Below are 12132 nucleotides of genomic sequence, written 5' to 3'. Positions count from 1 at the left end.
CCGCAAAGAGCCAGGTCTTGAGGAGGGGGAATCCCCTTCATATATGTAATAATTTCTGTTTGTTTTAAGTTTCATAGTTTATTTTTACTTTTCGTTGAAAAACTAGTTTTGCTTTATTTGATTTTTGATGTTTTTTTTTAAATTATGCCGAGAAATCCGGCTCCACATCAACGAGAAAATGCTCAAAAGCCAAAGATAGATCCTATGGACAGTTCAATCCTGGTGAAAATGTACCCCGGAAAATTACCCTTAGCATCTTCAATCGTAAAATTAAGCCGGCAAAGAAAAAGTTATACAAATAAAATGAATTTTGTATAGAAATTCTGGAATATTCCTCCAAATTAATATTTCTCCTGAAAAGTTCAGCCCTGGAAGCTTCCTTCCCAATCAGAAATCCCCCCAGCAGGAAGCTACCAACCCTCGCCCACCCAAAAATTTATGCAAACTTCCCAATAACAAATACTATACATAAACAATGGGTAAATTTTATAGCTTAAGGACCTTATGATGCAACCAAAGGCACAATTTTTGAATCTTTCAACTATGTTGAACAAAATCGATATCCCAAAATTTTAAATGGACAATTTTGAGGGAAAAGGGGGCGTGAGAGGAGGGCTAACTGCTCTCCAATCTTTTTGGTCACTTAAAAAGTGCACTAGAACTTTTAATTTATGTTCAAATTAGCCCTCTCTTGATGTTCTAGGATTACTGGCACGATAAGACCACCCCTGGGAAAATAGCAACAAGTAAACCAATAAACACGCATTCGTGATCTTTCTTCTGGTTAAAATTACTAAATTCTACATTTTTGCAGAAAGGAACCTGAAACTTCTACAGTTGGTTTTTCTGATACGATGAATCTGATGGTGTGGTTTTCATTAAAATCTTTGACTTTTAGGGTTTATTTCCCCTATTTTGAACAATCAAGTAAATTTTCTCTTGCTCGCAGCCATTGTTCGGTAACACCACAGTATAAGGATATAGCAGTAAGTTTACTGCAGATAATTTCTGGCCCTTCATTCTCGGTGCGAACAAACAGCTCCTACCACTTATTCTTGCATTAGCGCGTACAAACAGCTGCTCTCATTTGATCTGCCATCAGCGGTCCAATTACCCTGGAACACGTATTTTGGCAGAAACTTTCTCAAAATGCCTTTGAAACCAACTTGAGACTTCGAAACCTACTTTTAGTTCCTAAAAGCATCTAATAATAACATTGCTCTACTAATTACCGATTTCCATATATGTATTGGAATAAATTAATTTAAGATTAGTTTCTTCAAAATTTGGTGTTCCAACGTTGAAGCCAAGTTTCGCGTTCAAGAGAAATCTGACATGTGTATCCATGAAAAGATCTAATGTTGCGTATGTTTCTACGTTCTCTGGAGCACTCGCACCTCGGTCCGGGTTTTTATAATGGGTGAGATAGGGAAAGATCATACTGCCTATAATTTATATACTGTTGGTAACACCAAAGTATAATCACCTACGGAACAAGTACTGACAAAACTCTCTAAAAGTGACCCCGCGTACCTCAGCGCCTTTAGACGCAAAATATTGTACTACTTAATCGCTCCGAGCCAAAGTACCTTGCTCCGGCCAATAATTATGCTAGAGCGTGATTCAGGCGACGAGTGACCGGAATGAATTGTGTAACTACACAATTTAGTTGCCAGGTTCGCATAGGTATACAAAGGGTCACGTTTTTGTATGGAGAGGATAGGTTTTGTCAGTACTTGTTCCGTAGGTGATTATGCTTTGGGTAACACTAAGCTTAAGGACCTCTAATATATTTGGAATCACCATTATTAGCCGATTCTTTTGATATATCTATTGACATCAAGGTGCCGTTTTTAAGAGTTTCGGTTATTATTGAGCCGCGCCAATCCTCATTACAGTTGGCTACCCCTAACTGTTTGAAAAAAAAAAATTGAAAGTCACCAATTAAGGGGAGGAGGAGAATTTACGAAAAATTAAGCAATTTTTAAGCAATTAAGCAATTTGAGGCGAGTTCTAGCTCCTCCCTCCCCCTGTATTTGAGCCTCTGGCTTAAAAAACTTGTATATTCACTGGGTTCATGAAAAGGGTATCAGACAGTATATGAGTAGGTTCCAGGCACTGATATTGTGGTAAGTAGTTTTATAAATATGGTGACTATGAAGATAGATAAAAATTACTAGAGATGTCAATTTTTAAGAAAAACGGAAAAGTATCTTGTGATTTTATAAACACTCTAATAAAGCCCCTCTATAAGAAAAGGCATTAGAGTCCGTTTGGTAATTACAGAGGCAATAGCTTGGTCTTTGTAGGAAGGGAATTACTTAGTATGATGATGCTTTTAAGACTTAGAGATGCTGCAGATAGCGTTTTAAGAGAAGAACAGGAAGGGGAGAAGGATGCGTCGACAAAATCGAGGACAGATTTAGCAACACCTTCGTGCAAAAATTAAGTGCAATTAAAAGTATGTTAGCGTGACAAAGGACGTTAGACAAGGAGGTGTTACTTCCCCTGTCTTTTGTACTAGCCCGTTCCTTCCAATTCATAGTTCTATTGAGTGCATTTGTATTTACGACGGTCTTGACGTATTATTATTTACGTATGCTGATGATATGCTGAGGCTGAATTGTACTTTTTCTGGCTTTGAGAGCACGTTCTCGAAGCTAGCAAAACAATACCAGCAGCTTGGCTTTCTGCTCTTTGGCTTTAAAGAATATCAGCAGATTGGTTTTCTGCTCTTTGGGTTTAAAGAATATCAGCAAATTGGCTTTTAATATGGATAAAACTGTAACAGTTGGTTTAAACCTTGAAGGATGTTCTCATAAATCCCACAACACGCTGAAACTTCTATCCCTTAATCTGATGGTCTTATATACCTGAAAAGCCCTATCAGAAAATGAATTAGAAATTACTAAGCTTGCCTTTTACAATCTTGAAAAAAAAAAACAAGGATTGCTTATGCGTTGCTCATCTCTAATGTTACACAACTTACTAGTTTCCAAACTTCTAAACTTTACAGTAGCCTGACTTTGCCTCATCTTCTTGCTTTAGTTCCTATTTGCCAACTACTTTCTGTCTCTTAAAATAAAACTTGTTCGTTGAAATTACTTTTAAGTTTTTTACATACATTTTGCATATACCTATTGCACCCGTAATTTTTTTTTTTTCCCAAAACTTCGAACTGATTTTTCCAGCTTCAGTTATTGATAAAAAAAATGGAAGATCTCGAATCGTCTACCAGTAAACATAATCACGATTGATTTTCTCTGTTCCTGTGAGTGTTAAGATCGCTTACTTGTGTTCATTGTACATTTCTTATTTATATGTTTTCATATGCAATTTGTTTTTTTCCTTTTTTCCTTTATATTATAATCTGTCATTTAGAGGCTTTCGCCGTGAAAAAAATTGGATTTCCAAAAAAAAATTATGGAAATTTAACAGGAAAAAAATGAAATTTTTTGGTTGTAGCTGTGATTTGTGTTTGAAGTTCAACATATTGTTGAAATTATCAAGATTTGTATACTTTTCAATAGAAAAAAAAAATGTAATTCTCAATGTAAATAGGTTTTATTAATCAAAATGGTTTGGATTTGATTTTATGGTTTTATTCATCAAAATGGTTTGGATATGGTATCATTTAAAGTAAATTGGTTGTCAAACATTTTTATGTACACAAATATTTATGTGCAAACATTTTTAGCTTATAATTAACATTTTGGAGCAATGAAAAAATATTATAGGAATTTTTTAATCTTGTACTGCTTATGTGTGTATTAGTATATTTATAAAAGAGAAATCCAAATAACCTGTTTTGACCATTGAAATGAATTTACTGAAAAAAATCTGCATTGTCAGTTTAATATACATATGCTGATATTTATTCCTTAAAATCTAAATTAATTTTAATTTCTTAAAGTTATAAAAGTGAAAATATTTAAAAGAATTTTTCAGTAGTGTACAAATTATATTCTGGCTTTTAGAAAGCTTGGGGTTTAGGGCCCTACTCATATTAATTTCTGCTCGTTTTGAGTTTGACTCTTATTTATTTTAATTTTCGCTTGTTTTGGGTTTCATTTATTTATTGATAATGATTTGGGGTAGTTGTATTCTTGGTAGATTATTTGATTTCATTTTTGTTCATTTTGGTATAATGGAGTTCTTTACTTTAAAAAAAAACATATTTTGTTTAAAAAGTTTTTTAAATTAATTTCGGTTCGTTTTGTATTGACATAATCTTTTTCAGGGAGAAAGACTGAGCCTATTTTTTATTGTGTTTATTCGTTAATTACGTTATTTTTAGCGGAGGACTTTTTCAAAGATTGAAATATGTTTTATAAATAATTTCTCAGACCACACTGCCTTTCCATTTTCTCTTCTAAATTCATACAACCATGCTTTATACAACCATGCTTTATACAAGTGCAAATTTTGTTCTGGCCTTGGGAAGGCATAGGGGTTTTGCACCCAACTTATGTTAATTTCTGCTCGTTTTGAGTTTGAATCGGTTAATTATTGTAACTTCTGTTCATTTTGGGTTTCATTTATTTATCGATGCTGATTTGTGGTAGTTTCACGCTTGGTAGATTATTTGACTTTATTTTTGCTCCTTTTTTGTTTAATGGAGTTCTTTACTTTTCTTTGAAAACCTTATTTTGTGGAAAAAGTTTTTCTTAATTAATTTCTATTCGTTTTATATTGACATAGTATTTTCAGGGAAAAAGAAAATAATACTTGAAATCTTTTCGTTTTTTAAGACTTTATAGTTTGGCCTGCTATTTGTATGCTGGAGAAAAATTTTCAGCCATTTTTAACAGCATACACTCTTTTATAAATCTGGACACGAATAGTACTGTTTAATTTAGTTTCATACCTCCTCTAGTTGTCCTGAAATGGAAAACTTGATACCACTCGCAAAAAAATCTGTTTACTTTCTTTGATAGTTTAGATACATTTATGCTATTTTGATTTGTTTAAACTTTAAGAGTAGAAATGGGAGGGTGGAGCAGGGTGGGTGAGAGTAGAAGGGGGATTAGTTATCCTCAAATCACTTTCAACTATTAAAAAGGGCATCAGCCCTTTCTATTTTTAATCGAATGAGCCCTTTTCGAAGTTCCCACGACAACTCCTTCGATACGAAGTGGCCTGGTCTAAACAACAACAACAACGAAAAATAATACATTATACCCACTTCGATCTTTACTATAAAAATGTCAAGCCTTCCAATCACTTTCGACTATTAAAAAGGGCACTAGGCCTTTCTATTTCCAATCGAAAGAGCCCTTTTGGAAAGGATAACGCTTTCTATAAGCACCTTATATGCCCCCAGGGCATAAATTACAACCCTTACCCTAAGGTCTGTTAGGGTGGCTGTCATCCTCTAAGACCATAGTTCCAGAACTTTCAACTACGTTGAACAAAATGGCTATCTCAAAATTTTGATCGGATGTATTTGGGGAAACAGTGGGCGTGAGAGGGGCGGTAGTCGCTCTCCAATTACTTTCAACAATTACAAAAGGCCCTAGCCCTTTCTATTTCCAATTAAATGAGCTCTTTTGAAGTTTCAACGATAAAAATTTCAATAAAAATCTTATATGCACCCAGGGCATAACTTACAGCCCTTGCCCTGAGTGCTTGGGGGAGGGTGTCATTCTCAAAGACCTAATTGCCAGAACTTTCTACTACGTTGAACAAAATGGCTATCTGAAAATTTTCATTGGATGTGTTTGGGGGAATGGTGGGCGTGAGAGGGGGCTTAGTTACCCTCCAATAACTTTTGACTATTACAAAGGGCACTAGCCCTCTCAATTTCAAATTGAATGAGCCCCTTTTGAAGTTTTACGACAACTTTATCTATAAAAACTTTGTAGGCCCCCGGTGCAGAACTTACAACCTTTGCCCTTTGGGGTTTGGGTGGTTTGTCATCCTTAAATACATAATGTCCAGAACTTTCAACTACGTTGAACAAAATGGCTATCTCTAAACTTTGATTGAATTTTTTTGGGGAAATGGTGGGCGTAAGAGAGGGGTTAATTACTCTCCACTCACTTTCGACTATTAAAAAGGGCAATTTAAATTTCCGATCAAATGAGCCCTTTTTGAAATTTCTATAACAACTTTCTATGTAAACTTTATATGCCCCCAGGGCATAACTTACAACCCTTGCACTAAGGGCGCATCCTAAGAGACCTAATTCTAAGAACTTTAAACTACGTTGAACAAAATAGATATCTCAAAATTTTGATTGAATGTGTTTGGGAAAATGGTGGGCTTGAGAGGGGCGTTAGTCACTCTCCAATCCCTTTCAACTATTAAAAAAGACACTAGCCCTTTCAATTTCCAATTGAATGAGCCCTTTTGAAGTTTCTACGCTTTCAGTAAAAACCTTATACGCACCCAGGGTATAACTTACAACCCTTGCCCTGAGGGCTGTGGGGGGGGGGGAGGGATTGTTATCCTTAAAGACCTATTTTCCAAAACTTTCAACTTCGTTGAATAAAATGGCTATCTAAAATATTGATTGGATATGTTTGGAGAAAAGATGGGCGTGAGAGGGGGGTTAGTTGCCTTCAAATCACTTTTGAACATTAAAAAGGGCACTAGCCCATTGAATTTTCAATCGAATGCGCCCTTTATCGACTTTCTAAGACGAAGATTTCAATAAAAACCTTATATGCCCCCAAGGCATAGCTTAAACTCTTGCCCTAAAGACTGTGGGGGGAGTATCCTGCTCAAAGGTATAATTTCCTTAACTTTGAACTGCGTGGAACAAAATCGCTATCTCAAAATCTTTATTGGATGTGTTTGGGGAAATTGTGGGCTTGGAAGGGGTTTTAGTTGCTTTCCAATCACTTTCGAATATAAAAAAGGGCACTTGCTATTTCAATTTCCAATCGAATGAGCCCTTTTTGAAGTTCCTACGACAACGCGTTATATAAAAACCTTATATGCCCCCTGGGCATAACTTACAAATTTTGCCCTGAGGGCTGTGGAGGGGTTGTCATCATCAAAGGCCTAATTTCCAGAACTTAAAACTACCTTGAATAAAATGGCTATCTCAAAGTTTTGATTAGATGTGTTTGGGGAAAAGGTGGGCGTGGGAGGCGGGTTAGTTGTCCTCTAATCCCTTTCGAATATTAAAAAGGGCACTATGCCTTTGAATTTCCAATCAAATAAGCCTTTTTTAAAGTTTCTACGACAACACCTTCTATAAGAAACCGTATATGCCCCCAGGGCATAACTTACAACCCTTGCCCTAAGGGCTGTGGAAGACTGTCCTCAAAAACATAATTTCTATCTGGAAATCAACTACGCTGAACAAATTGGCTATCTGAAAATTTTGATTGGATGTGTTTTGGGAAATGGTGGGCGTAGAAAGGGTGCTAGTCGTCTTCCGATCACTTTCGACTGGGCACAAGCCCCTCCAATTTCCAATTGAATGAGTGCTTTTCGAAGTTTCTACGACAGCTTCTTCGATACGAATTGTCCTGCTCTAAAGGAAAAAATTGATAAATAATACATTGTGAAAACATCGTTCTTATATGCCCCCAGGGCATAACTTAAAACTCTTGCCCTGGGGGTTGTGGGGAAGTGTTCTCCTCTTTACTTAGTGCCCGTTTCTAGTCTCGTTCTCGGGTGTCCCCGTTCTTTACTTAGGCAGTGCGATCGCACTGCCTATGATTTATGCAACAACTTTCTATATACACCTTATTTGCCCCCAGGGCATAACTTACAACCCTTGAACTGAGGGATGTGAGGGGGTTATCATCCTAAAAGACCTAATTTCCAGAACTTTCAACTACGTTGAACAAAATGGATATCTGAAAATTTTGATTGGATTTCTTTTTGAAAATAGTGGGCTTGAGAGGGGCGTTAGTCGCTATCGAATCACTTTCAACTTTTAAAATAGGCAGTAGCCCTTTCAGTTGCCAATTGAATGAGCCATTTTGAAGTTTCTACGATAACGCTTTCAATAAAAACTTTATATACCCGAGGGCATAACTTACAACCCTTGCCCTGAGGGCTATGGGGGAAGAGGTTGTCATCCTTAAAGACCTAATTTCCAAAACTTTCAACTAAGTTGAATAAAATGGCTATCTAAAAATTTTGATTTCATGTGTTTGGGGAAAAGGTGGGCGTGAGAGTAGGGTCGTTTCCCTGAGGGTTGTGGGGGAGTATCCTCCTCAAAAATAAATTTTCTATCTTGAAATCAACTCCGCCCTACAAAATGGCTATCTCAAAATTTTTATTGGATGTGTTTGGGGGAATGATGGGCGTGAGCGGGGGGGCTATATGCCCTCCTATCACTTTCGACTATTAAAAAGGGCACTAGCCCTTTGAATTTCAAATCAAATTAGCTTTTTTGGGGGGATTGATGGGCGTGGGGGGCTAGTTGGCCTCCAATCACTTTCGACTATTAAAAAGGATACTAGCCCTTCGAATTTCCAGTCGAGTGAGCCTGTTTTGAAGTTTCTACGACAACAATTTCTATAAAAACCTTATATGCCCCCAGGGCATAACTTACAAACCTTGCCCTGAGGGTTGTGGGGGAGTGTCCTTCTCAAAAAAATATTTTCTATTTGGAAATCAACTACGCTGAACAAAATGTCTATCCCAAAATTTTGATTGGATGTGTTTGGGGAAATGATGTGAGGTACTAGCCCTTTGAATTTCCAATCGAATGAGCCTGTTTTGAAGCTTTTACGACAATACCTTCTATTAAAACCTTATATGCCCCCAGGGAATAACTTAAAATCCTTGCCCTGAGGGCTGTGGGTGAGTGTCCTCCTCAAAAACATATTTTCTATCTGGAAATCAACTACGCTGAACAAAATGGCTATCTCAAAATTTTGATTGGATGTGTTTGGGGAAATTATAGGCATGGGGGGGGGGGGCTAGTTGCCCGCCAATAACTTTCGAATATTAAAAAGGGCACTAGAACTCTCAACTTCCAATCCAATCAGCCCCTTTTGAAGTTTCTACGACGACCCCTTCCATATGAAGTGCCCTGCTCTAAAGGAAAAAATAATAATAAATAGTACATTGTGCCAACATCGCTCTTATATGCCCTCAGGGCATAACTTAAAACCCTTGCCCCGAGGGTTGTGGGGAGTGTCCTCCTGAAAAAATATTTTCTATCTGGAAATCAACTACGATGAACTAAATGGATATCTCAAAATTTTTATTGGATGTGTTTGGGGGAATGATGGGCGTGGGGGGGCTAGTTGCCCTCCAATCAGTTTCGACTATTTAAAAGGGTACTAGCCCTTCGAATTTCCAATCGAATGAGCCTGTTTTGAAATTTTTACGACAATACCTTCTATAAAAACCTTATATGCCCCCAGAGCATAACTTAAAACCCTTGCCCTGAGGGTTGTGGTTGAGTGTCCTCCTCAAAAGCATAATTTCTATCTAGAAATCAACTACGCTGAACAAAATGACCATTTCAAAATTTTGATTGGATGTGTTTGGGGAAATTGTGGGCTTGGGGGGGCTAGTTGCCCTCCAATCACTTTCGACTATTAAAAGAAGGGCACTAGAACTCTCAATTTCCAATCAAATGAGCCCCTTTTGAAGTTTCTATGACGACCCCTTCCATATGAAGTGCCCTGCTCTAAAGGAAAAAAATAAGAAATAGTACATTGTGCCAACATCGTTCTTATATGCCCTCAGGGCATAACTTAAAACCCCTGCCCTGAGGGTAGTGGGGGAGTGTCCTCCTGAAAAAATATTTTCTATCTGGAAATCAACTACGCTGAACTAAATGGATATCTCAAAATTTTTATTGGATGTGTTTGGGGGAATGATGGGCGTGGGGGGGCTAGTTGCCCTCCAATCAGTTTCGACTATTTAAAAGGGTACTAGCCCTTCAAATTTCCAATCGAATGAGCCTGTTTTGAAATTTTTACGACAATACCTTCTATAAAAACCTTATATGCCCCCAGAGCATAACTTAAAACCCTTGCCCTGAGGGTTGTGGTTGAGTGTCCTCCTCAAAAGCATAATTTCTATCTAGAAATCAACTACGCTGAACAAAATGACTATTTCAAAATTTTGATTGGATGTGTTTGGGGAAATTGTGGGCATGGGGGGGCTAGTTGCCCTCCAATCACTTTCGACTATTTAGAGAAGGGCACTAGAACTCTCAATTTCCAATCGAATGAGCCCCTTTTGAAGTTTCTATGACGACCCCTTCCATATGAAGTGCCCTGCTCTAAAGGAAAAAAATAAGAAATAGTACATTGTGCCAACATCGTTCTTATATGCCCTCAGGGCATAACGTAAAACACTTGCCCCGAGGGTTGTGGGGAGTGTCCTCCTGAACAACATATTTTCTATCTGGAAATCAAGTACGCTGAACTGAATGGTTATCTCAAAATTTTTATTGGACGTGTTTGGGGGAATGATGGGCGTGGGGGGCGGCTAGTTTTCCGCAAATTACTTTCGACTATTAAAAAGGGCACTAGCCACTCCAATATCCAATCGAATGAGCCCTTTTCGAAGTTTCTACGACAACTCCTTCGATACGAAGTGCCTGGGTATTGAGAAAATAAAACACACGTTGTGCCCATATCGTTCCTTACTTAGGCAGCGCTAGCGCGCTGCCTATGATTATTCTTTTTTTGTTTTTATTTTTTTATTATTTTTTTGGATTTTGCTTATATATTTTGTGTTGGTATTATTTTTCTCTCCTGTTCTTTTCCGGCCATGGAGCCTTATGGGGGAGATTTTGTTGATGTGTTTTTCTTATGATTTTTATTGCTAAATGAAGAACACACTCACTCTTTTTTTATTTTTTTGTATTTTTTTTCTCTCCTGTTCTTTCCCGGCCATGGAGCCTTATGGGGGAGATTTTGTTGATGTAGTTTTTTGTTTATGATTTTTATTGTTAAATAAAGAACTTACTCACTCAATCCAGAACTTTCAAAAACGTTGAACAAAATCGCTATCTCTAAGCTTTGATTGAATGGTTTTGCGGCAATGGTGGGCGTGAGGGGGGGGGGGAAGTTGCCCTCCTTTCACTTTTGACTATTAAAAAGAGCACTAATCCTTTCAATTTCAAATCAAATGAGCCTTTTTAAAGTTTCTACAACATCTCTTTCTATAAGAACCTTATATGCACCCAGGGCATAACTTACAACCTTTGCCCTGAGGGCTCTGGGGTGTTTGTCATCTTCAAATACATAATATCCAGAACTTTTAACTACGTTGAGCAAAATGGCTATCTCTAAATTCTTATTGAATGTGTTTGCGGAAATGGTGGGCCTGAGAGGGGGGGTTAGTTGCTCTCCATTCACTTTCAACTATTAAAGAGGGCACTAGCCTTTTCAATTTCCAATCAAATGAGCCATTTTTGAAGTTTCTACGACAAAAATTTCTTTAAGAACCTTATATGCCCCAGGGCATAACTTACAGCCCTTGGCCCGAGGGCTCTGAGGGGGTTATCATCCTCAAAGACCTAATTTCTAGAACTTTCAACTACGTTGAATAAAGTAGATATCTCCAAATTTTGATTAGATGTGTTTGGGGAAATGGTGGGCGTCAGAGGGGGTTAGTTGCCCTTCAATCACTTTCGACTTTTAAAAACGCTAGCCCTTATAATTTCCAATCGAAAGAACCCTTTTTGAAGTTTTTATAACATGGTTTTGTGTGATTTAGAAGAATAGGCTAGGTTTAGGACTAATGAGGCCATATAGGCTATATAGCTATATCTCTGTGTAAAAATATTTTATTGGCTTTATTGGATATTTACAACTGTTCAGGTATTTTGAGTAAAAGGGTTATTAGCCGCTTCTCGTGAAATTTTGGTCATATATCATTTGTGGTCTTAATTAAGCAAACTTAAACGATCATCGTTTGCTCGGCTAACAATTTATAATCAGCTACTTGTATGTATGCGTGTGTGTGTGTGTGTGTGTGTGTGTGTGTGTGTGTGTGTGTGTGTGTGTGTGTGTGTGTGTGTGTGTGTGTGTGTGTGTGTGTGTGTGTGTGTGTGTGTGTGTGTGTGTGTGTGTGTGTGTGTGTGTGTGTGTGTGTGTGTGTGTGTGTGTGTGTGTGTGTGTGTGTGTGTGTGTGTGTGTGTGTGTGTGTGTGTGTGTGTGTGTGTGTGTGTGTGTGTGTGTGTGTGTGTGTGTGTGT

This window comes from Artemia sp. Qi Xiang Cuo, chromosome 4, assembly GCF_049724085.1.
Source record: "Artemia sp. Qi Xiang Cuo chromosome 4, ASM4972408v1, whole genome shotgun sequence".
NCBI classification, from domain to species: Eukaryota; Metazoa; Arthropoda; class Branchiopoda; order Anostraca; family Artemiidae; genus Artemia; species Artemia sp. Qi Xiang Cuo.
Note: the sequence above shows the minus strand (reverse complement) of the source record.